At 45.0% G+C, this 26,662-nt stretch overlaps 2 long non-coding RNA genes across 2 annotated transcripts in view; one reads left to right on the forward strand and one right to left on the reverse strand.

The window, feature by feature from the left end:
• The window catches only part of LOC310714528, a 332,545-nt gene extending 325,666 nt beyond the window's left edge, over positions 1-6,879 (reverse strand). Inside the window, exon 1 of the long non-coding RNA XR_014529870.1 lies at positions 6,763-6,879. This is a non-coding gene — a long non-coding RNA (uncharacterized lncRNA). The remainder of the gene's footprint in view (positions 1-6,762) is intronic.
• The window catches only part of LOC310714428, a 119,659-nt gene continuing 93,166 nt past the window's right edge, over positions 170-26,662 (forward strand). The window contains exons 1-2 of the long non-coding RNA XR_014529748.1: positions 170-1,180; positions 2,283-3,648. This is a non-coding gene — a long non-coding RNA (uncharacterized lncRNA). The remainder of the gene's footprint in view (positions 1,181-2,282; positions 3,649-26,662) is intronic.

Below are 26,662 nucleotides of genomic sequence, written 5' to 3' on the forward strand. Positions count from 1 at the left end.
CTATGATCCAGACTTCTCTTCTCCGCAGGCGGGGCGAGCAGCTAGGCTTTCGGATCACCCCTCGGGGCGGGATCGGCGGGGCGAGATCTCCAAAGAGAGATTCCAGCGCGGAAATGGGTGGTGTCGAGAGCTGCTGAAAGGGAGAGGAGGAACACGGAGGAAGGTAAGCGAAGAAGGGCTTCCTTTAGCTGTGCGCGGCTGGAGATACTGCTGCGTCTCACTTGCTGGATGCCACAGGAGGGGAGAGATGCTCTTGCGCTCAGATCCTGCTTCCTGGTTTCCCACAGGCACCACCGTGAGAATACTGGAATTGATGGGCCCTTGGCCTGGTCTAGCAGTCTCGTTTCACATTCTTGGGTTCTTTAGCTGTGTGGGATCCTAATAACGACGCAACTAAGAGGAAATAAATTGGGTCTGTTTGGGCAGAAAGGGACGCCAGGCTTAAGTCAACACCTTCAGTAGTAGTAGTAGTAGTAGTAGTAGTAGTAGCACTGCAGCAGCCCTTCTCCAGAATGGAGTTTGCATCGGGTGTACTTCAGCTTTCCTTGACTTTGCACCAGCATCTTGGCCTTGCCTTGCCGAATAGTGTTGTGAATTACACCACCCTTTCTGCCAGCTTAATTTATGCCTGTTTGCCAGGTCATGTGGCTGAGCTGGAATGGATTTAAGATCCAGCCTAACAGGGTAGCTCCATTAAGCGCCTGTGGTGTACAGGGGGTTAGACTCCCCTCCCCCCTTTGCATTTTTTAGGGGGTGTATTTTTGTTTTACTTGGCAATGTGAGGAGCAAGGGTGGCATCTTCTGGCAAACCCGAAGATTGCATGGCCTCCGTTTAATTTCTTGGCGTGCTCCTCCATTGTCTCCTGAGACAGACGGATGCCAACCAACCATCTTGAGTTTGTCCTTCCTGTTTCAATGAGATTTAAGGAATGTGCCGGGCTTAGCCATGCTTAACTTTCCTTCGCTCTTTTCTTTTTTGCTGTGCTTTCCCAGCAAAAACCCACTCTTTGAAGTGGAATCAGAGCAAACGACAATCCACGGAAAACCCAAATTGACGTTTGCTCCAACTGAGCACTAAAGAGTGGGTTTTTGCAGGCAAACCTCAGGGGCAGAAAATACCTACACAGTCTGAGGAAGAGCTTTTAACTGGGCAGCTGTGTCTGGAAAGAGTGAGCAAACGGTAAGTGTAAGCCCATACTAGCACAGAAAGTTTAAACCAAGTTTCTTTTCTTCTAACCAAATCATTTCTAAACTGCTTTTTCACCCCAATTAAGAGCTCCCAATTAAGAGGGATGTGGGTGGTGCTGTGGGTTAAACCACAGAGCCTAGGACTTGCCGATCAGAAGGTCGGCTGTTCTCGGTCCCTGCTTCTGCCAACCTAGCATTTCGAAATCATGTCAAAGTGCAAGTAGATAAATGGGTATCGCTCTGGCGGAAAGGTAAATGGCGTTTCTGTGCACTGCTCTGGTTCGCCAGAAGCGGCTTAGTCATGCTGGCCACATGACCTGGAAGCTGTACGCCGGCTCCCTCAGCCAATAAAGCGAGATGAGCGCCACAACCCCAGAGTCGTCCGCGACTGGACCTAATGATCAGGGGTCCCTTTACCTAAGCTGATGAACAAAAACCAAATTGCAAAGTTTAAGCAATAAGCCACATTAAACTAGATCTGCAAAACTAAGAGGTTTAATCACTCAACCTCTTATTTAAAATCTTTTAAATTGAGGCAGAAAGGATGCCTGCTGAAAATCAGATAGATATGGGGCCAGCTGGAAAACATGTGAGGTCCCAGCCAAAGAAGAATGGCAACTTAAATTAACAGAATATGTGCAGCTTGCAGAATTAACATATAGAATAAGTGAACAAGAAGAACATACGTTTAGGGAAGATTGGAAAATGTTTATTGAATATATGAGAATTATTGTGTACAGCTGAAAACGCTGGCAGCGCAGCATTAAGATAAATTCAACAGTGTAAATAATTTTTGATGGATGTAATAATGGAATACTGAATGGTATAGTGTTTGTAAAATATGCAAGGATTTATGAGATGTAAAATGAACCATGGAAAGAGAAGGGAAGTAAATGATATCTTAAGGATGTAAAAATGAGTACTTTAAAGTGTAAAACAATTTTTTTAAAATAAAAATTATATATATATGAAATGGGGCCAGTTTACGCTTCCCTGGAAGGGAATTGCATAGACAACTACAACTGCTTTGAATTAGTAGATAGGGCTCCTTCCATTATCACACTCTTCTAATAATGTGCTTTATTTTCTTCCAGGCTTGCTTGCAGCACGGTAGTCTCCTGAGATGTAGATTGTTGTTATTTAGTCGTTTAGTCATGTCTGACTCTTTGGGACCCCATGGACCAGAGTACACCAGGCACTCCTGTCTTCCACTGCCTCCCGCAGTTTGGTCAAACTCATGCTGGTAACTTTGAGAACACTGTCCAACCATCTCGTCCTCTGTTGGCCCCTTCTCTTTGTGCCCTCCATCGTTCCCAACATCAGGGTCTTTTCCAGGGAGTCTTCTCTTCTCATGAGGTGGCCAAAGCATTAGAGCCTCAGCTTCAGGATCTGTCCTTCCAGTGAGCACTCAGGGCTGGTTTCCTTCAGAATGGATAGGTTTGATCTTTTTGCAGTCCATGGGACTCTCAAGAGTCTCCTCCAGCACCATAATTTGAAATCATCAATTCTTTGGCGACCAGCCTTCTTTATGGTCCAGCTCTCACTTCCATACATCACAACTGGGAAAACCATAGCTTTAACTATATGGACCTTTGTCAGCAAGGTGATATGGCTCTGCTTTTTAAGATGCTGTCTAGGTTTGAGATGTAGACAGATCATGTTTAATAACTAAATGATATGCTGTTATGTACTGCAACACAAAAGTCATGCAATGTACTTTGCAATGGAGAACACTGTACCAGGCCAGCGGCTGGGGTTGATGAGAGTTGGAATCAGCAGCAACATGTAGTACTACAGGTTCCTTGTCCATGCTTTACTTACCAGTTTTGCATTTTAAAACCTGGCTCTATTCAGCCCGGGATGGCTTTCTATGTGCATAACACAGGAGATGCACTAACTCCCCATACTAACTCCTTGGTTGTCAAACTTAATCCATTCCAGGTTTGTGGCATTCAGGAGCCAAAATGTCCAAGTACCAAAGCGTTTGACAACCAAGGTATGACTGTACTGTGTAATATAGATCACACAGGTTTTTTAATGTGCAGTAATTTGAGGCAAATAGGTGGCTTTTAAATTTGCATGGAGGGCAAATATGTAGTAAGGCTATGGCATGGAAAATCCTGCCCCGCCCCCCCAAAAACCCCATCACCAATAAGATTTTTTTTCCATAATAACGGTAAGATTAAATTGTAATCTAAATAAAAACAAAAAGAGAAAGTGAAGTCCTTTCGCAAAGGTAATTCTTAACCCTTTTAATGCCCAGAAAGTGGTCCAGTGCCAGCTCTTACCTGAAAGCTTTCCTTTCTTCTACCTGTCTCTCACCCTGGGAGATCTGCCCTTCCCTGCCTCTCACTCAGGATCCTTCATCACCCATCCATCACCTTCATGTGTGTGTATAATCTTGGATCTCAATACAGTGATACCTCGGGTTACAGATGCTTCAGGTTACAGATGCTTCAGGTTACAGACGCTTCAGGTTACAGACTCCACTAACCCAGAAATAGTACCTCAGGTTAAGAACTTTGCTTCAGGATAAGAACAGAAATTGTGCGGCGGCAGCAAGAGGCCCCATTAGCTAAAGTGGTACCTCAAGTTAAGAACAGTTTCAGGGTAAGAATGGACCTCCAGAATGAATTAAGTTCTTAGCCTGAGGTACCATTACAGGTCCAGAGCAGAGGACACCAAAGAAAAGAAAAGGGGGGGGGGGAGAAAGAGAAGAAAGGGTGGGGGGGGAGAAGGAAATAAAATAAAAATAAAAGGGACTTTTCCGTCTGTAGAAAATCCAATCCAAGGTTCATGTCTTCTGCTTCATTTGCATAAACACATGAAAACACAAAGCTCCTTTGGATTACTTCATGGATTCTGTTGTTTGTTTTGTGGTTTTTAGTGTTTGTTTCATTTTAATGTTTGTAATGTTTGAATGATGCCTATACTCGAGGCAACAATGCTACTTCTTCTTTTTGAATATCTTTTTATTAGGTTTTATAAACTGCAGGAGGCAGTGGAAGACAGGAGTGCTGGCGTGCTCTGGTCCATGGGGTCACGAAGAGGCGGACACGACTAAACAACTAAACAACAACAAATAAACAAGGTTCATAGGAATAATAAATGATACAAATATATAGACCAAGTCTTCTCATGTTATTTTTATATCACAAAAAATAGCATAATATATTTGCAGTAATATCTACAAGATATGGTTCATTGTTAGTGGTCAATGTATATATTCTTGGTTCATGAATTGGTTTAAACAAAAACAAAGGGGAAACAGTGTAGAACAGTTAATGTACGACATTCAAGATCACATAGCTGAACGCCTAATCAGGCACACTTGTGATTGCATTTCGATTAATAGTCATTTTTCCTCTTATGTTACAATGCTTACTAGTTACTGAAGCATGAATAGAGACAAAAAATACTTCTCACACAGAATTAGAAGTATGTTTATTATCGTTTGGCACAGGAGACATAAGGTATTTATTTGATATGCCACAAAGTGAACATGAACTAGTAGCAGATAAGCTCAGACTCTATAATAGACTAGTCAAGCAGAATCACCCACTGTGTGTGCCACAGAACCAAATCCCCACTGCTTTCCTTCACTGGAACAGAATAACTGATTTTCCAGCATTAGATCAGTCTTGAAGTCAAGGAAATGGGTTCACAGATTTAAAAATGGGAATGGTTTGCATTGTAGTCAGTGCATGAAACCAGGCCTCTGATTCTATCCCCTTTCAGTCATTCCCAGTGTACGAAGACAGAGCAGTTGGGGAGGAATAATGAAGCCAATGGAAACAACAACAATAACAAAAGGATAATATTTTTATCTGTGATATTAATACTCAGCTGTTACTTATAGGAGTGCAGCTTCCAATGGTCAGGGCCTTGTAGAACATCACAAGGATGGAGATATTTAGAAACACAAAGGGATGCTGACTTTTTGCTTGCCAAATTATCCTTCTAACTGTCGGCTGAGTGGCAGCAGCCAAAACAGCTGCTTCCAGTGGTTTAGTCACTCTTTGCTACGGGCAAGGGAAATGGTGTCCAATCATGAGCAGAGTTGGCTACATACGCTGAATCCTGCTAGGCAGCTTTATTCCTGTTGCTGGGTACCGTGCCAGGTGGATGGAGACATCTTCCAAGACAAGTTCGTCAATGCATAGTAGTCGAAAAGTCAGGCCTGAGGCCTGGAACAGGGCCAGCTCTCCCATTAGGCAGAGGGAGGTGTTTGTTTTTTAAAAAATAGCAAATAATTAAATTTATTAGTGTTATGTTTCAATTCCCAGGGAGAGAAATTTGTGGGGTATTTTGTACCTGAAGGAGCATCTCCACCCCCATCGTTCTGCCCGGACACTGAGGTCCAGTGCTGAGGGCCTTCTGGCGGTTCCCTCGCTACGAGAAGCCAAGTTACAGGGAACCAGGCAGAGGGCCTTCTCGGTAGTGGCGCCCGCCCTGTGGAACGCCCTCCCACCAGATGTCAAAGAGAAAAACAACTACCAGGCATTTAGAAGACATCGGAAGGCAGCCCTGTTTAGGGAAGCTTTTAATGTTTAATAGGTTATTGTATTTTAATATTCTGTTGGAAGTTGCCCAGAGTGGCTGGGAAAACCTAGCCAGATGGGTGGGGTATAAATAATAAATTATTATTATTATTATTTATTATCAGGTGCCAAAAAAAACTTGGCATCAGGAAAAGGAGCACCATATGCTGTTCCACATCAGGCAGTAAATGCTGTGGTCTGGTGTTGCTCTCGTGCTAGAGGTACCACATTTATACAGCCATTACCCTTCATAGGCCACAGAATATAACAGATATCGCTGCTTACTCTTTCATTTGAATACAATCAGAGGCTGGAGAGGAGGGGGACCAAGAGTCAGAGATGAGTTGGAAGGCGAGGGACCTTCAGTCCTCACAACTGCCTCGTTGGGGTAAGTTCTCCCGGGAAGTGTTGCTGTGCTCACGAGGCCTGGCCTCCTGAGCTGATTGTGTTAGCTTGAATAAAGAGTTTACTGATGCCGTGTCCTTGCACACCTCCCTCCAGCAACTCCTGCAGCCAAGCTGGTGCAATAACGCAGTGCTCTGCTTTGCTTTCGGCCATATCAGCAAGTTGACAGGAGTTTGAGTCCTCTGTAGGGCTACAGGTGCTACACTCCTAAGCTACGTTATAATTCTTTTAAGAAGGTGCTAAAGTGACCCAACCCAGCTGGGTTTCTGCAGCTTGTCTGTTATTCTTTTTTTGAAAATTGCAAAGTCAGAATGGAAGAAGTAATGTCTGGAAAAAGAATGGTTTGATCACTCAGTTGTCTGGAGATGTTAGTGAGCTGGAAGTCTCCTCGGATAATTTGTATGGGAACAGTCGACTTTAAGTGAGTATGAGCTGTGCTCAGCTTCTTCGCTAAGAGCAGGCAGTTGTATGGGCAGTGCAACCACAGCATGTATGTATGTATACAGTGGTACCTCGGGTTAAGTACTTAATTCGTTCCAGAGGTCCATACTTAACCTGAAACTGTTCTTAACCTGAAGTACCACTTTAGATAATGGGGCCTCCTGCTGCTGCTGCGCCGCCGGAGCACGATTTCTGTTCTCATCCTGAAGCAAAGTTCTTAACCTGAAGCACTATTTCTGGGTTAGCAGAGTCTGTAACCTGAAGTGTATGTAACCTGAAGCGTATGTAACCCGAGGTACCACTGTACAGGGAAAGGCCTTGAGATCTTTGCAAATATGTGTGTGTGTGTGGAGTTTTCTTGGCAGGGATACTGGAGTGGCTTGCCGGCGTGCTCTGGTCCATGGGGTCACAAAGAGTCGAACATGACTAAACGACTAAACAACAACAACAACAACATTGTGTGTGTGTGTGTGTGTGTGTGTGTGTGTGTATAAAATGCCTCAACTCTTGGCAGGCATGTAGACCATATATTTGCCTAGTGCCGCCTGGTGGCTATATGAAAGAAATTCATTTGAAAGTGTTCCTTTTTAAAAAAATAATCAGCGACTTGACAGTGTTGATATATTAACACATAAACTGCTAAAGAATAAAACATCTGTTTCAATGGGTCACTTTAAAAGTCTTGTGCGCATAACAAATATTAATTAAGATCAAAGATCTCTATAAGTAAATGTCCACATTTTTCTTTGTCTCTGTGAATTGAAGGGAGACCATGGCTGCGTACACACTATATATATTGAAAGCACATTTGAAATTCTGGGCACTGCAGTTTGCCCCTCAAGACTTAATGATTCCAAAGTGATGTTTTGATCTGCCATCTTGATTCAAAATGAAGCCTGGTGTCCAAATGGTGACAATGTCTGCTGCTTCACTTTGAGAACCCCGGTGCCAGGTTTGGTGATGATATCTCAAGTGGTGGCTGAACCTATGACAAAAAAAAGAAGTGAACTCACACCAAAGTCATGTTTCAGCCTGCCATTTTGATTCAAAATGGCAACCATCTTCCAAACATCAATGAAGAGTGCTACCCCTACCTCAGAAACCCTTGTGCCAAGTTTGGTGGCATTATCTCAGGAGGTATCTGAACATCTAAGGAACAAATAAATGTACTTGCAGACAGACAAACAAACCACTTTCTAGAATCCTGGAAACTGTAGTGTGTTAAGGGTGCAAGGAATTAACGCTCTCTGAGAGATAAACTACAGTTGTCATGATTATTTTTTAGGAAGCCACATGCTTTAAACGTATAGCGTGGGTGTGAGCAGACTCATTTACACAAGAATCATAAAACAGAATCATAAAACAGATGATATCTCTTAATGGAAGAACTGTGGATGCTTAAAAGAAAATGGGTGCCTTTTCTTTTAAAGGACACACAAAGCACCAGTAATCACAGGTTCTTCCCACACAACACATCAGCAAGTCACAATATTTGTGGGCACACACAACTGATTACCTAGCTATTCTTACGATTTTTCCTCAGAATTTTTCTTTCTCTCGCTGAGTTAGCAAGAAAGTTGAGTAACAGAGGAAAAGGAAGCAAGAAGATGGGTTTATGTGGCTTTTCGTCTTCCATTCTGAGGTCAATCGCAAAAGGAACTTGGTGGCAAAAATTAGGGTTGGGAAATCATGAGCAAAAGCGTGGAGAGAAATACACACACACACACACACACAGACAATGTAAACATGTTCTTCCAAACCAGGGGGGCAAATTCCATTTGGGACAGGATTATTTCAGTCTTGTAGTAAATAGCCATACAGCTGGTCATTCACGGTGTGTAGAAAAAGCCACACCAGGCAGGGAATCATCTGTAAAGTGGAGAAGGTGAGACATAAATTGTTGCTTCCTTGCATTCCTTGCCACAGTTTTTCAGCCTAGCCTACCTCATAGGGTTGTTGTGAGGGCAAAATGGAAAACACTGAACCATGTGCACTCCATTGACTTCCTTGGAGGAAAAGTGGGAGATACATGTAATAAATAAATCCTCCCCTCAAAGAATGTTCTCGGAGTTGATTTGTGCTTTTGATTCTCTCTGTATGTCTTTGTGCATTGAGCTCTGGTTGGTAGATTTTATTTTATTTATATACTTCCCTATACCCAGAGGTCTCAGGGTGGTTCACAGAATAAAATCAAAATATAAAACCACAAAATACATAATCAAAATAAAAACAACCACAACAAACCAGTAGCTCTCCGCCACAAAAAACCCACACATTTTAAAAGGGCACAGGATGTCAAACAGATCAACCAAAGGCCTAGTTAAAAAGGAACATTTTTGCCTGGTGCCTAAAGGTGTATAATGAAAGCCCTAGGTGAACTTCCCTGGGGAGAGCATTCCACAGACAGGGAGCCACTGCAGAGAAGGCCCTGTTCTTGTGTTGCCACCCTCCGCACCTCTTGAGGAGAGACACACGAAGGAGGGCCTCAGAAGATGATCTCAGGGTCCGGGTAAGTTCATATGGAAAGAGGTGTTCCTTGAAGTATTGCGGTCCTGAGCCCTTTAAGGCTTTATAGAGCAAAACCAGCACTTTGAATTGGGCCTGGAAACTACAGTGGTACCTCGGGTTAAGAACTTAATTCGTTCTGAAGGTCCGTTCTTAACCTGAAGCACCACTTTAGCTAATGGGGCCTCCTGCTGCCGCCGCGCCGCCGGAGCACGATTTCTGTTCTCATCCTGAAGCAAAGTTCTTAACCCGAGGTAATATTTCTGGGTTAGTGGAGTCTGTAACCTGAAGCATATGTAACCCGAGGTACCACTGTAATTGGTAACCAGTGCAGTCAGACGAGGATCGGTGTAATATACTCAAAGTGTCTTGCTCCAGTGAGCAACCTGGCCACTGAATTCTGCACTAGCTGAAGTTTCTGAACCATCTTCAGAGGCAGCCCTACGTATAACGCATTGCAGTAGTCTAAACTTGAAGTTACCAGAGCATAGACAACAGTAGTTAGGCTATCCCTGTCCCAATAGGGGCCTAGCTGGGCTATTAGCTGAAGCTGATAGAAGGCACGCGGGGCCACTGAGGCCACCTGAGCCTCGAGCAACAGCAAAGGATCCAGGAGTACCGCCAGGCCACGAACCTGCTTCTTCAGAGGAAGTGTGACCCCATCAAGAGCGACATACAGTACTAAAGATGCAATGGATGTAGCAAAGTATCTTTCTTGCTGCCTTCACTGCCACTAGGTAGGCTCAATAATGAGCCTTTACCAGTGTTTGGTTGCATTAATTTGGATCTTTCATCCACTTGCGTTCAAGCCGTCTCCCAGCTTGTTTCCTCGCCCTAAGTTCTGGAGTATACCAGGGGGCCAAACTGGCTCCACAAAGTGGGCTCGCACTCAGGGGCGATCGTCTCAATAGCTTGAGCCATTTGGGTGTTCCAGAGGTCGGCCAGGGCTTTGACAGGGGCGCCAGTCATATCAGTCAGAAAACTCCCATAGCTGTTTGGAATCCCACTGGATCCATCAGCCTCCGAAGGTGGACCTTCCTACTAGGTCCCCCACCTCTGCAGAGGGGAAAAGGTACTGGCTGCCTAAATCTCAACAGCAAGTGATCTGATCATGACAAGGGACTGATGTCAATGTTCCCACCTTCAGATCACCCTCTTCCTGTCCAGTCGATAAAGTCCAGAGTGTGTCCTGCCATGTGTATTGGGCTGGTGACATGTTGGGACAGCCACATTGTTGTCCTGGGAGCCATGAAGTCCTTGTTGGGATGCATCCAGGGATCGGGGGCAATTTGCAGGCCCCCAGTTGGCTCCAGCCCACCAGCCAGCTGCCGGGCGAACTCCGGTCTCCCTTGGAACAGCAACAATCAGCGACTCATCGCTTCAGAAGCCCTCAGAAACTTGAGCACGCTCTGATCAGCAGAGTGAATAACTCTTCACAACGCAAGTGGCGGACAGAGGCATATGTAAGCATATTGACAGCATTTTATTCAGCAGCAGGACAAAGGAAAAACATGTCTGCTTCCCTTCGTGTCCAAGCAAACAGCAGCATAGGCAAAAGCTATATACAATGGAAGTTCCCAGCACACTGTGCTGGAAGTAAACAGACATGTGACATACAACAACTCCAGGTGGAATGGAACTATATCCTAACAGTCCTGAGCCGCCCCAGAGCCAGCTGCTTCAGCATGGATGTTGGAGTCTCCCAGAACCAGCAGTCTGGGAGTCCTCAACACTTCCTCCGCGACCAGCTCAGGTGGCGAGATAGCAGAATCCCTAATCTGTTCCGATTGCCCAGCGGCAGGAACACACACTCTAGATCCCCCCCTGACTGGGCAGAGAACCTGGAGACAGAGAGAGAATCTCTATGGACCACAGCAACTTCCCCTCCCTGACCCTCAGGTCTGGCCTGTACCCTGGTGGGCACAGCTGGGTGAGACCAACTCCACCCTGTTCACCCACCCAGGTTGCAGTGATACATGCCAGATCAACCTCCTCATCCATAATCAGATCATGGATGAGGGAGATTTTATTCTGGGCTGACCTGGCATTCAATAGCAACAGTTGCAGACCTGAGAGCTGGCTGATATGAGAACCACAATTCCCCAGTGAAATATACTCAGAGTCGAGCGTGGATTTCATGCTCTTTATTCAGCTCATAGTGGTGAGAAGGAATGGAAGTTCCCCCAGAATGTCTGCTTTCTATACATTATTTACACAATGGGCCCCACGTGATTGGCTAATTCTGGGATTCACCTGTAGGCCAATCAGGTTGCAGATTCACTTCCACCTGGAGCTGGATTGGGTGGCTCCTGTGGACCAATCAGACTGCTGCATTCTGGACCCTATTGTTCTAGGACCAATCAGACTGCTGCATTCTGAATCCTATTGTTCTAGGACCAATCAGACTACTGCCTTTTGCATCCTATTCAACTCAGTACATAACACCCAGGTTGGAGGAGGGGCTGGCACATGGCACTGTCACTAACTACCTGTGGCCTGCCCCTCCTCCCACACCATACCCCTGTTAGAATTCATGCTCCATGATTGCAGTCATGGGATTGTTGTCTTTCACATGACGGTGTATATTTTGACTCCATAGAGTGGGAAGTGACGGAGACAGGATGTTTGTGTTACTGTGTTCTGTGAAATGGGACTATTGTCCTTTGTCCTTTTTCTCTTTGCTGCCTGATGCTAGAGACAGAGGGAGTCATGTTGCAGTGCTCTGTGTGTATTTATATGTAAATAAAGTAGATTAGCCAAGATGCTGAGTTGCTGAGGTTCTGTCACGCATGATGCGTAAACTCTGCGGATCCCTAAATGTGCCGGTGTCGGTTGGCATCAGTCGCTGTGATGTTTGGGCTGAAGAAAGCTTATGAAGTTCCCAAACTATCAACCAGGAGGGAGAGAACATGCCAGACGGGCCTGTGTCTCTGCCAGGGTCCTACTCCTGACAGCCTCCCCCTACCCATAACCACTGTAACTGGGCCTCCCTCTGCTCTACCCCGCTCCTCTACTCCCTCTGCTCTACCCCGCTCCTCTACTCCCAGGCACATCCCACCAAGTGCCCTTACAACCCAGTTAAAAACAGTTAAAACACTTTTAAAAAAACCAATTTAAAAGGATATAAAAAGCAATTTAAAAGCAGAGAAGAAGCCCTCTCTGAGCAACAGCAACAGTCCTTATAAAAGCTGTCAGGCCCTGCTTGAGTCAGGTGGAGAGAGGCAGGAGGCTGTCAGCAGGGTTCTGGTCAAAATCAAAGTAGATGTGATGAGCCTAAGGTGTTTTTAGTCTCCAGCCGTGCCCCCTCTCAAGGTGGCTTGCAGCTGGAGACGGAAGAGAAAGAGCTGTTGCTAAAAGAATAATGGGTTGCCATTCCCCCCCTGGACCTTTCACTACGAAAGGTCACCGAAACAGTGGAAAGAACATCTATTAAAAGCCACCTGGGAAGAAAAAGTGGTTGCTATTGACTTAGTTTATTATTGCATATGATCGTTGCTGGGACAGAACCTTATTGCACCTGTTGAGATTTGAATAGTTTTTTTTAAGAATGGGGAATCCCTTTCCCCTCTTGGTGCTCTAGAACGCTGCTGTGTTCACTCGGCGTTGAAGCGCTGTGTACATTGATGCAACGGCGTCTAACTTCTCTGCAAACCAGCCAGCACAAATACCCCATAAATAGCTGCTGTGTAGCTTTCCTGCAAACTTTGCCCAAAGCAATCGGGATGGATGATCCGTCAACAGGTCATCTGCACTCAATGTTTGATGTCATTATCCCGTCAGCCAACGAGGCGTGCTTTTTAAATAGACACTCTAACGGCTGATTGATTCATTTTTTCTTTAGTTAATGATTTGAATAACTGGTGACAGTACACTAAATTTTGAAGTTTAGGAGCAATTCCCATTAGATCACTCAGAGACGTGCATGACTATACTTTAATGCAGGTCATAGGAGCCAACTCCTAGGGGCTGTGGGGTCTTCAGCCTCCCCAATAAAATATTTGAGGGGGCTGCCTCCCCCCAAGTTGATGGGCATTGCCATTCAAATGCTGTCTGCTCACTGCATCATGCGATTGAGTGTGCAGGGCAAGGCTTACTTGGGCCCTCCCATATTTTATTCAAGTTGGCACCCCTGTCTCTGGTTGTCTCTCACGACAGGTAAAGGTAAAGGGACCCCTGACCATTAGGTCCAGCTGTGACCGACTCTGGGGTTGCGGTGCTCATCTTGCTTTATTGGCCAAGGGAGCTGGCGTACAGCTTCCAGGTCATGTGGCCAGCATGATTAAGCCACTTATGGTGAACCAAAGCAGCGCACGGAAATGCCGTTTACCTTCCCGCCAGAGCGGTACCCATTTATCTACTTGCACTTTGAAGTACTTTCGAACTGCTAAGTTGGCAGGAGCAGGGACCGAGCAACGGGAGCTCACCCCGTTGCGGGGATTCGAACCGCCGACCTTCTGATCAATAAGTCCTAGGCTCTGTGATTTAACCCACAGCGCCACTCACGTCCCTCTCACGACATGTAGCTTGGTGTTTTTTTTAAAAAACAAGCAAGCAAACAAACAAAACAGCCCTGAATCTCTGGTTTATATTCAGGCACCACTTTACTACTAAAACGTGGGCCACCAGGGGTAGCTATGCAGCCAAGCAACAGGCATTTATGAAAGAAGAAAGAAGAAAGAAGAAGAAAACAGTTTGCGTGTGTACCTTTCTGTTTACCTTGTAGAGAGGAATTATGTGCCCTTTCCCTATGCATGTGGGTAGCAAAGCACTTTAAAGTAAAAGAAAAAGACGGGGAAAAAGAAGGGATTCTTTATCAGTTCAACATATCTTCAATTTATATATTTTAAAAACATTCTCTGTTGCAGTTCAGGCATATCTACGTTACAAATTTAAACTGCTCTGTCATGACTTTCCCCCAAGGCAGGAGGTTTAGGGTCCCCTTGGGGCCAGAGAGGTGGCCCCCGACTTGGAGCTGCTCAAATGTTTATGAGAGCAATCCTGTGCACCAGTAAAGCAAGCTGGTGCTAAGAAGTTAAACTGGTGTAAGGTTATAGCAGATCCAAACTTCATTCGGCAGTGGGCTAGCGCTGGCCGAGCTGGCCTAGGCTTGGCGGAGGTCAAGCAAGGCTTTTAAACAATGCTACACCACCCTTTTTGCTGGCTTAACTAACGATGGGTTGCCAGGTCATGTGACCTAGCTGAAGGGGCTTAGGATCCCCTTCACGCACCCTTTTCAGGGCTTACACCAGCTTAAGCACCACCAGGATAGGTGAGATACTGACTCCAGCTAAACTGAGGATAAAGGAGTTATGCTGGTTTAGCCAGGCTGTGTTAGGAATCTCCCAGCTCAGCTGGAGACCTGCTGGATCCTAACCTACTCATCCTGGCAGATCTCGCTATGGAATTGCTCCCCAGATCACAATCTATTGGATGCTTCCAGTTTTGCAGCAGGTTCTCCCTTGCACTGGTTTTGTTTTAGGACTTTTCTGACTGGGATTTTCTGCTGTTCTGATTCATTTTGACTTTGTTTGAATGTGTGTGTTTCAAAATGTACTTTATGGTTTATGTAAACCTCCCAGAGAACTTTGCTGCATGGGCACTACAGTCATACCTCAGGTTACAAACACTTCAGGTTGCACATTTTTGGGTTGCGCACGCCGCCGAACCCAGAAGTACCAGAACAGGTAACTTCCGGGTTTTGGCACTCGTGCATGCACAATAGCACTAAATTGCGCTTTGCGCATGCACAGATACGGCTCTGCAGGTTGTGAACGTGCCTCCTGCATGGATCACATTTGTAACCCATTTACACTGTATATGGATGTATCCATATTATGATAATGATTGCAAAGTCCCAAGAGTGGATTATCAGTCCATTTTTTTCACAGGGAACTCTGGGAACTGTAGCTGTGTGAGGGGAGTAGGGGTCTTTTAACAACTGTCAGCTCCCTTAACAAACTACAGCTCCCAGAATTCTTTGAGGGAAGCCGTGACTATTCAAAGTGGTGCCATAGTGCTTTAAACGCATGGCGCAAATGTGACCAGGTTTCATACCCCTGCTGTGCTCTTGGGGCAGTCCCCACCTCTCAGCTTAACCACCTGCCAGCTAACATCTCTCAAAAGAGTTTTTGTGAGGAGAAAGTACAGAGAAAGAGAAGCACATATGGTATCTTGAATTCCTTGAGGAAAGGCAGGTTGTTGTCATTGTTAGTAGTAGGTGTGTGTGTGTATGTATATGTCTCATGGGGAATGAAAAAGGAGAGGCATGGGTTTGCCTAAAGTTTCAATATGCTCAGTTATAGATGGCTTCTGTATAGATGCAATTCTAAATTTAAATCTGAATACAGTGCATCTCATCAGAATGGGGAAATGACCGCTGAGAAGAGTGTTGGACTTTGGGCTTTCATCGGCTCCCAGTGCGAAATCACAATTCGGTGCGCCTGCCTCTCACCCATTGTTGTGGGGCCCACCCTGTAGCATCTCCTCACAGTAGCATAGTTAGCCAGGGGTGGGAGCAGTCCGCACTGGGGGGGGGAGGGGTCTGCAGTGCATCATCATGGTGGCTATTGTTTGCTTCCTAAACAAAGCCCAACAACTTTAATCCACCCCAGGCACTGGCATGGGTTGCTGTTGTTGTTTAGTCATGTCCGACTCTTCGTGACCCCATGGACCAGAGCAGGCCAGGCACTCCTGTCTTCCACTGCCTCCCGCAGTTTGGTCAAACTCATGCTGGTAGCTTCCAGAACACTGTCCAACTATCTCGTCCTCTGTTGTCCCCTTCTCCTTGTGCCCTCCATCTTTCCCAACATCAGGGTCTTTTCCAGGGAGTCTTCTCTTCTCATGAGGTGGCCAAAGTATTGGAGCCTCAGCTTCAGGATCTGTCCTTCCAGGGAGCACTCAGGGCTGATTTCCTTCAGAATGGAGAGGTTTGATCTTCTTGCAGTCCATGGGACTCTCAAGAGTCTCCTCCAGCACCATAATTTAAAAGCATCAATTCTTTGGTGATCAGCCTTCTTTATGGTCCAGCTCTCACTTCCATACATCACTACTGGGAAAACCATAGCTTTAACTATACGGACCTTTGTTGGCAAGGTGATGTCTCTGCTTTTTAAGATGCTGTCAGTGCTCCCCAAATCTGCCTCTGGGGGAGTGCAGAGAGAAGAAATGTCATGGTACATCTGTAGCAGCAGAACTGGACACCTTCATCTGCCCCACCTGCAATAAAACATGTCTCTCTTCTATCGGTCTCTACAGCCACAGCGGGTGCTCTCAAACAGTTTGACTTTACCCCCAAAGGTACACTCTTCCAGCTCTGAGGGCCTTCTGGCGGTTCCCTCGCTGCAAGAAGCCAAGTTACAGGGAAACAGGCAGAGGGCCTTCTCGGTAGTGGCACCCGCCCTGTGGAACGCCCTCCCACCAGATGTCAAAGAGAAAAATAACTACCAAACTTTTAGAAGACATCTGAAGGCAGCCCTGTTTAGGGAAGCTTTTAATGTTTAATAGGTTATTGTATTTTAGTGTCTTGTTGGAAGCCGCCCAGAGTGGCTGGGGAAACCCAGCCAGATGGGCAGGGTATAAATAAATTATTATTATTGTTATTATTATTATTATTATTATTATTATTGGCTCCCAAAATGGATGGATGTCAGCAACAATGGAGAAGACCATCAGGGGTAGAGGACCAAACTCACACAGGGTTTCCTCTGCCAATGCTTGGAGCTTCCTGGCCTATGCGCTCTTCCCCCCCCCCTTGTTTTCACTGCCTGCTCATGGCCATTTTCGCATCACCTCAAAAAGAGGACAGAATTGCATAAAATTCACGTGGGCCCATTTTTCTCTATAGATTCAAATGTAGACATTTGACCTGTGTGCCAATGCTCATTCTGGAGCCCGTTGGGACTGGTTGGGTGAAAGGCAAGGAGCCCAACAGTAGGTGGAGCCAGAGCCAATCGCAGGCAAGGGCAACTAACTCTGGTTATGTCCCGCCCCTCTCCTCCCTGCTGACTTCTCCAAGATCTACAAAGAGGATGAAGCTGCCCACCAGTGCCACGATTGTGGGGAAAAAGGCAAGCAGGGCAGACTGAGGTTGGTGGAGCATTGTCCCAGTCGCTGTATTGGCTCGGCTGCCACTGTGTACATGAAATGAAGGTGAAATAATTCTGGGAATCTCCTGCAGGCCAATCAGGTTGTGGATTCACTTCCAGCTGGAGCTGGATTGGGTGGCTCCTGCGGACCAATCAGACTGCTGCATTGTTCTAGGACCAATCAGACTGCTGCATTGTTCTAGGACTAATCAGACTGCTGCATTCTGGACCCTATTTTTCTAGGACCAATCAGAGTGCTGCATTATGATTCCTATTGTTCTAGGACCAATCAGACCGCTGCTTTTTTGATCCTCTTCAACTCAGTACATAACAGAAGGTGATGAGAAATAAGATGTTCAGATGCTTGGACAAGTGATAGGATTGGCAGTGCCACTGCTAAAGATGCTCTTGCCCGTCTGCCCCCGCACAGTTTGCTCTAGAGCTGACTCGAATTTCACCTTTGCCTGCCCTACAACTTTCTTGTTGTGAGGATAAAAAAGAGAAGATCCGAAAAATGCACGTTTCACCCTCATCTCTCTCTTTTGCTGTATCCTCTTGATTATCCATAACCCATGAAATAAGTAGGCTTCAGTGAGAGAGAGAGAGAGAGAGAGAGAGAGAAGGGGCAGATTTATTTTTTATTGTTATTACAACGCAGGTGGTACTTTCATTCTTCACCGTTTAGTTTCAATGTGCCTGAGATCTCCTTTCTTCTCAGAGAGGTTTCCCTGCTGAGTACAATATGAGTGATATCAACAGTACTTTGTGCACAAGGCAGTGTTTTCCGAACTCCTGATAACCGTTTTCTGAATTTAAAATTATAATACGTCCATGATACAGGTGCTCTGGAAGCACTGGTTTTCAGAGTGTGGAAGTGTAAACAAGTAGCACAGCCTAAAGAAAATAAAGAGCAAATCCAGCATCTCAAATTGTGGTTTGAGTAAATATGCAACAGCAACAATAATGGCTAAAGTCCTTAGTGAAAATGTTATTTTTTTCGGTAAAGATGAGTTTCTCACTACAGGAGTAATATTGTTCTTTCGAGTCCTTCACTTTCCACATGGTTATAAACCAAACTCACTCTGCATAAGAAGATATTACATTTAATATTATGCTGCAAGGCTTTGTGACATAGCATATTCCTGAGCAGTTAAAAATTATATATATATACAGTGATACCTCGGGTTACATACGCTTCAGGTTACAGACTCTGCTAACCCAGAAATATTACCTCAGGTTAAGTACTTTGCTTCAGGATGAGAACAGAAATCGTGCTCTGGTGGCATGGCAGCAGCGGGAGGCCCCATTAGCTAAAGTGGTGCTTCAGGTTAAGAACAGTTTCAGGTTAAGAACAGACCTCTGGAACGAATTAAGTACTTAACCTGAGGTACCACTGTATATATATTTACACTGTTGCCGGGAAAGTTCAGCAGAGCTCTGTCATGGGAAAGAAGGGGAACCCCCATTGCTAGCAGCTCCTCAAAATGCTTGCTATACTTTTTTAAAAAAAGATGTCCTTCAGTAATGTTTCCACATTCTTGTCACTGTCCCCAGGCTCTGCCTTCAGTCTGTCATGCAGAAACTTGGGTTGAGGTGAACAACAGAATGTCACACGACAAGCATGGGGTGAAGTTAACAGGACATGGGGTGAATCACTACACATCTGTGAAAGGAGGAGAATATGGAGAATAGAAAGCGCAAGAGGGGAGGAGAAAAGAGAACTGGGGGAGGAAATTTTATGTGCTAGACACTCGTGGGATGAGGAAAAAATATCATGCTTTACACGACGCTGTTTGTAGAAACAGGAAAAAAGAAAGTTATATGTGCGCCATACCCTGCCTCCAACATTTCTCCAATGAAAATCGGGGCGTCCCATCCCATAATAGTAATTATACTATCTGACTGGGTTGCCCCAGCCTCTCTGGGTGGCTTGCAACATATATAAAAACTTAATAAAACATTAAACTAAAAAAAAAAAAACAGTATACAGGGCTGCCTTCAGATGGCTCGGGGGTCAGATAACTCCATACTCTCCAACATCTCTCTGATGAAAATAGGGACATCCTAAGGAAAAGTGGGGATGCGGGTGGAGCTGTGGTCTAAACCGCAGAGCCTAGGGCTTGCCGATCAGAAGGTCGGCGGTTCAAATCCCCGTGATGGGGTGAGCTCCTGTTGCTCATGGGAACCTTTACCCTTACCTTTACCTTTAAGGAAAAGTGGGACATTCTGAGATCAAATCAGAAACCGGGATTGCTTCTACAAATCCAGGACTGTCCTTGGAAAATAGGGACATTTGGAGGGTCTGGTGTGCAAAGTCTGGTTGGGGAAATGGGCTCTTTGGAGGTTTGGGAAGGAAGAAGAAAATAAGATTTTTGATACTGCAAAAGCATGACATGACTTCTTAATAACAGGGTAGAAACTATACCAAAACAAAAGAGCTACAGAGTGGCTTAACAGTCAGTCCTTCTTTCCAGGGTATTCTGGGCATTGCAGTTGTGTGAGGGGAATAGGGGTCTGCTAAACAACTCTCAACACCTATAACCAACCACAATTCCCAGGATTCTTGGGGTGGGGGAGCCACAACTGCTTAAAGGGGTATCATAGTGCTTTAAATGTATAGAGCAGATGAGGGTGATGTTGCATCAAACAAGTGCTATCCCACACTTTCTAGTACTGAGTTGAATAGGATCCAAATTGCAGCAGTCTGATTGGTCCTAGAACAATAGGATTCAGAATGCAGCAGTCTGATTGGTCCTAGAACAATAGGATCCAGAATGCAGCAGTCTGATTGGTCTGCAGGAGCCACCCAATCCAACTCCAGGTGGAAGTGAATCCGCAACCTGATTGGCCTACAGGAGAATCCCAGAATTAGCCAATCAAGTGGGTCCCATTGTGTAAATAATGTATAGAAAGCAGACATTCTGAGGGAACTTCCATTCCTCACTACTCTGAGCTGAATAAAGAGCATGAAATCCACACTCGACTCCGAGTATATTTCACATGGGCAGCATGTGATTGAATCCCGTTTGAAAACAGCAACCGTCTGGAAACACCCAGAGTGGTTTTTTCTGAGGGAATGTTTTGTCTTTCCAGAGAGGATGTGTCAGGAGTTGAATCTGGGACCTTGTGAATGCGAACTTTGTGCTCTACTACCACAATCGGCTCCAAGTCTGAGAGCTAAGCTTGTCCTAACAGGAAGAGGTCAATTTGAGATGGCGTGCGAGTTTTTGGAGTTTCAAAATGGCTGGGCCCTCAGTCACTGAGGCATTCTGACTGACAGAATCACAAACGTAGCAGGAGATTATAGTTTACTCTGGCAACTTGAATCAGTATATTCCTTTGAGATTCTGGGACCTCGAGACCCTCCTCCTCTTCAGTGCTCATTCCACCTTGTGGGTCTCAGTAGCCAAACTTGTATTGTGTGTGTGACCCCTCTTTCCAGGCCCTTAGTTTGTAGGGTTTGCTGCCTGGTCACGGGCAGAATGTCCGTTACTTTGGGGCTTTCCCCCACTCAGCAACTTCCTTCAGGCTTTTCTTTTCATTTTGAACCATCTTTCTCATGCTTTCTCTCTCAACTGGTGCCCCCCCCCCTCCTGTTAGCATAATTCTACCCCTCCTTTCTTTTTCTTTTTTTCTCTTAAATAATCTTTCTTAATTTAAATTACACACTTATACAGTGGTACCTCGGGTTACATACGCTTCAGGTTACATATGCTTCAGGCTACACATTCCACTAACCCGGAAATAGTGCTTCAGGTTAAGAACTTTGCTTCAGGGTGAGAACAGAAATCGTGCTCTGGCGGCATGGCAACAGTGGGAGGCCCCATTAGCTAAAGTGGTGCTTCAGGTTAAGAACAGTTTCAGGTTAAGAACGGACCTCCGGAACGAATTAAGTACTTAACCCGAGGTACCACTGTACAAAGAATTTGCAATCTCATACTACAAAAAGAAAATTTAAGAAAAAAACAATTAAGGGAAAAGAAAAGAAGAAAATACAGAAAAAAGAAAGAAGACAAAGCAAATTTACATACATAAAAAAACCTTAATCTTCCTAATTAATGCTTAATTAAACAATTAAATAAAAAAGACTTCTGACAAAACGAGTTTTCCAATCACTCTCATTGTACTGTTTATATTGTCATTGTTTTTTTGCACAGTTTTATATCCTTTAATATTGTTCCCGTCTGCTCCGCAAATGGTATTTATTGTGTTTACAAGTATCACTCAAGTTCTGCTGATATGGTGTGGTTGGTACAATATGATCTTATATATTCCTTAAATATTCTCCATTTTCCAAATATTTTCTGGTTCAATACTCCTCTAACTCTTCCCGTCTCTTCTACCCCTCCTTTGTCTTGGAACACTAAACCTTTACTTCACGTGGGTATGCTAGTTAGAAGTCAAACACTTACTTATTTTTAAAAATGAACCAGGTGAAAAGGAACATATGGTAGTAGCGTGTGTGGCTGTCTGTATTGGAGAATCTGTAGCCTCCAGTGGCCTATGGGGATAGCTTTCCCCCCTCTCTGTCCATATCTGCAGGGAGTGATGATTCATATAAGCCCTGAACCAAGTCTATGCCATCTCAGGAAGACAGGAATTGCCAACGTGGCAATGCTGTGTGCAACTCCCATCAGCCCCAGCCAGCTCAGCTGATGGAAGTTGTAGTCCAATGATATCTGTGTCTCCACATCAGATTGACAAAAAGCTGCAGGAATGTGTCTTAGTATTTTGGTCCACACGAAACCTGGAAATTCAGTATCAGGGTCATGGGCATAGCCAGGATTTATTTTAGGGAGGGGGGCAGGTTTTTGTTTTGTCAGGGAGGCAGAATCGAGTTATCTGTGATGGAGTTGGTCAGTTAGTTAAGCATTTTTATTTATTTACTTCATTTTGGGGGGCAGCTGTTCCCCCTGCAGCCCCCCTGGCTACACCCATGATCAGAGTTGGCTCAATCTAAATTACTGTCCAAGCCACACACACACAAAAAACCTTAACATTGTATACTGTAATGTAGCATTACTGCACAGTTTATTACCGGATTTCACATATTAGGCTGTATCCTATAAGTGAAATCAACAGTCATGATTTTTCTACCAGATTTAAAGGATTACAGTGCCAATTATCAGCAACAAATGGATGGTATCCGTGAAATGTGGTATGTGACTCTAATGCTGCTTTGCCACGAATCGTAGAATCTTTGAGCTGGAAGGGACCATAGAGTCATCTAGTCCAGCCCCCCTGGAATGCAGGAACCTCGGCTAAAGCATCCATGACAGATGACCATCCAACCTCTGCTTAAAAACTTCCAAAGGAGGAGAGTCCAACACCTCTCGTGAGAGTTGGTTCCACTTCCAAACAGCTCTTACTCTCAGAAAGATTTTTTCGAATGTTTAGTCAGAACCTTCTTCCTTGTAACTTGAAGCCTTTGGTTCGAGTCCTACCCTCCAGAGCAGGAGAAAACAAGAATGAGATAAACATAGTATCTCAAGATAGCCTTCGTTCCAATTTACCTAGAAGTAAATTCCACAGTGGGACGCGGGTGGCGCTGTGGGTTAAACCACAGAGCCTAGGACTTGCCGATCAGAAGGTCGGCAGTTCGAATCCCCATGACGGGGTGAGCTCCTGTTGCTTGGTTCCTGCTCCTGCCAACCTAGCAGTTCAAAAGCACGTCAAAAGTGCAAGTAGATAAATAGGTACCACTCTGGTGGGAAGGTAAACGGCGTTTCCATGCACTGCTCTGGTTCACCAGAAGCGGCTTAGTCAATAAAGTAAGATGAGCGCCACAACCCCAGAGTTGGCCACGACTGGACCTAAGGGTCAGGGGTCCCTTTACCTTTACCTTAAATTCCATACATATATTTAGTATGCCCTTTACACAGCATTGATCATGTTAGTGCATGGTTTTTCTTCCAGAAATAGCCAGCTGAAGGAATCCAATCTGAATTGGGACCCTGGAGGGATGGTAGGGGAGTTTAGCCCACTGCTGTGGTCCTAATTTAGCTCAGCCCGATCCCCACAACTTGCATGAAGGAAAAGCAAGTGAGGGACATCTGCATTTGGTGTGGGAGAAAACCTCCCCCATCGAGAAAGAGCCCGGAAGGGAGACTCCAGTGTGTCAAACTCCTTTTACTTCACAAATTCAAGTGGTTTTTCTCTCAGAGCACAAAATACAACAACTAATGGCCTAGTATAAATGGATGGCTTGAAAGAGTTTCATTCTTCCTCCACACAGTGTTCACTTCAGCCTCTCTTGGGAGTTCTTAAGACAAATGCTGTTCACATGTGCTTCTGAGTGAGTCCCCTGTACTGTGGGGAACTCCCCTCTCAGGGGAAATTCAGGTGTAGTCACAAAAAGGGGGGGGAGTCCCCAATGATAAGACCACAGTGCACAAGACCTCTGCAAAAATGGCCATGTGGCTACAAAAACTTTTGCAGTGACCCTATCTTGTTCTACAGTGGGTATAATTTGAGAGGAGAGCAAGAATTTTCAACAGTGCTCTTTGGAAGCACTGCTATGTATTAATTCCAGACACCAGTCCCAGATTTAGAGAAGCTGTCCCACTTTTTGGTTTGATCCTAGAATGTCCTGCTTTTCCTTAGGACGTCCCTATTTTCATTGAAGAAATGGCAGAGGGTATGGAAGGAGGTCCCTATTTTGATCAGAGTAATGTTGGAGGATATGGAGTTATCCAACCCCTGAACCATCTGAGGACAGCCCTGAATGGGGAAGTTGTTGTTGTTTTTAAAAAGTGTACTGTTTAATTGATTGCTTTCAAATTATGGTGGTGGAGGAGACTCTTGAGAGTCCCATGGACTGCAAGAAGATCAAACCTATCCATTCTTAAGGAAATCAGCCATGAGTGCTCACTGGAAGGACAGATCGTGAAGCTGAGGCTCCAATACTTTGGCCACCTCATGAGAAGAGAAGATTTCCTGGAAAAGACCCTGATGCTGGGAAAGATGGAGGGCACAAGGAGAAGGGGACAACAGAGGACGTGATGGTTGGACAGTGTTCTGAAAGCTACCAGCATGAGTTTGACCAAGCTGTGGGAGGCAGTGGAAGACAGGAGTGCCTGGCGTGCTCTGGTCCATGGGGTCATGAAGAATCGGACATGACTAAATGACTAAATAACAACAACAATGTTTAATTATGTTTTTTAATATGTTGGAAGCCACCCAGAGTGGCTGGGGCAACCCAGTTAGATGGGTGGGGTATAAATAGTAAAAATATGATTATGGAATAGGACGTCCCTATTTTCATCAGAGAAGTGTTGGAGGGTATGTAATTCCCCACTATGCTCCTTGAGCATTTATGCACAACTTTTATATAAATACATAAATGAAAGTAACAATCCAGCAGAAATGAAAGCTACAAAGCTCTTGTCTCCTGTACATATTGTTATAGACTCAGGGTGGGGGCAAAACCCCAGAAATGAATAAATGGTAGGATTTTGATTATTTGGGATGTGAAGAGAGAAATACAAGCTGCAGAGGAATTCCTGGGCTACCCTAGGCAAAGCAACCTGGCCAAGGTAGAAACAATACAGGGCCATTGAGGGTCACTGGCAATGCAAGAGAACTGTCCTCCTCACCTTGCCTTGAGGTGTGAACAGAGACTGAGAGTTGCAAGGTTGCCAGGGTAACTGTGGTTGAGGTGACAGGAAAAGAGTTTTGAGCAAGAGTTGCTAGGAAAAAGGAAAAGGAAGAGACTTGGATCCATCTTGGGCAGGCTGGCTGCAGGCTGGCTAAGAGAAATGCCTTGGACTCTGCACTGCTGTGGGGTATAAGCCCCTCTTGAAATGACCATGCTGTAAGATCTGGACTCCCTCTTGCAGACTGAAGGTATAAATAGGTGAATAAACCATATTTCTTAAAGCTACGACATTAGTCTGTCCAGTCAGTCCATGACTTCATATCTATCACGTTTGAACAGATTGTGCACAATGCAACTAGAGTAACGTTCTGCCACCTCATCAGTGGACCAAACCAGGAAAAATGTGATTGCGTGATCTTATGAAACCAAAATGACGAATTTAAAACATGATCAAAATGGAAGCGATAAGCTGTCAGTAATAGCTGGGCCTTCAACTAGGGGCTTTCATATCGCTATCCTGTGGTGAGCTACTCAAGACCAAAGAGCGAAGTCTCTAGGAAGGTGACAGACTTTTAGCAGAACAGAAAGCATAAAGCACGCTGCAGTTATGCGCTCGCCCACTCTTTCCCTGAAACCTGGAATCTTCATCAATGCCATCTGAGCTGCAGAGAATGGATGTACCTGTCAATTTCAGTTTCTCTCGGCTTCTTATTTTTCCAGCCTTACGTTCACATCTTCACTAGTTCATTTATTATTGTTAAAACCGCATGAAAATTCACTGGCGAATTAGTGCAAATTTCCCCCGAACATCTACAGTTTAACACCCTTTTGCCCAATATATGCATTTTTACATGCCATTTCCTCTAACAGAATCTGTTATTTTCACAAATATATGCATTTTGATGAACACGTTGCGCAAGTATACGCATTCGTGTATGCGTTCCTTGGCCTAAGAACTCAAAAGTCCCAGCATTCTTTGTTAGAGAAGCCACCCAATCACTTTGGCTGTCCTTTTATTGTGCCTTTCTCAGCTGATTCCCAAAAGATAAGGCCTTAAAGCACCTCTGATACACCTCAGGAGGAAAAGAGCTGGGGGCACCTCTGGATGAGTCTTTTAATGTGCACTCAACTCCACCCTCCAGGTGTTTTGGAACTACAACTCCCATCATCCCTAGCTAACAGGACCAGTGGTCAGGGATGATGGGAATTGTAGTCTCAAAACATCTGGAGGGTCAAGTTTGCCTATGCCTGGTCAAGATGATCTGTGAACTTAAAACTTTCTAGGGAGGTGTTATGTACTGAGCTTGGATCCTAGAACAATAGGCAGGTAGGATCCTAGAAGGCAGCAACCTGATTGGTCTGCAGGAGCTGCCCAATCCGGCTCCAGGAGGAAGTGAATCAGCAACCTGACTGGCCAGCAGGAACAGTCCAATCAGACTCCAGGAGGGGAGTTGAATCAGCCAATCACACGGGATCCATTGTGTAAATAATATATATATAGCCAGAGGTTTTGGGGGAAAGCCACTCACTCACTGTTTACCATGAGCTGAAATAAAGAGCATGAAATCAACACTCAACTCCGAGTATATTTCTGGAGGGATATGTGGCATGATTAGTACGCCACACATGGCCCATAGCTTCCTGCTGAAATCCTGTAATTTTTCATAACACAAATACACAAAAACACATTATGGGGTTTGTTCCTGCTTTTGTGGCACTGTAGCACTGGGGTGCTCTGGCAATGTGCTAATGTGGTGTTTTCCAGATGTTATGGAACTACAACTCCCATCATCCCTGACCGTACTGGCTCCCTTGCATCTATGCCTGTGTTAGATCAGTTTGTGTTCAGTAAGGAGAGAACTCCTACTAAGCCAGGGGTTGGGAACCTTTGAACCTCCAGA

This window comes from Podarcis liolepis, assembly GCF_965112155.1.
Source record: "Podarcis liolepis genome assembly, chromosome: 8".
NCBI lineage: Eukaryota > Metazoa > Chordata > Lepidosauria > Squamata > Lacertidae > Podarcis > Podarcis liolepis.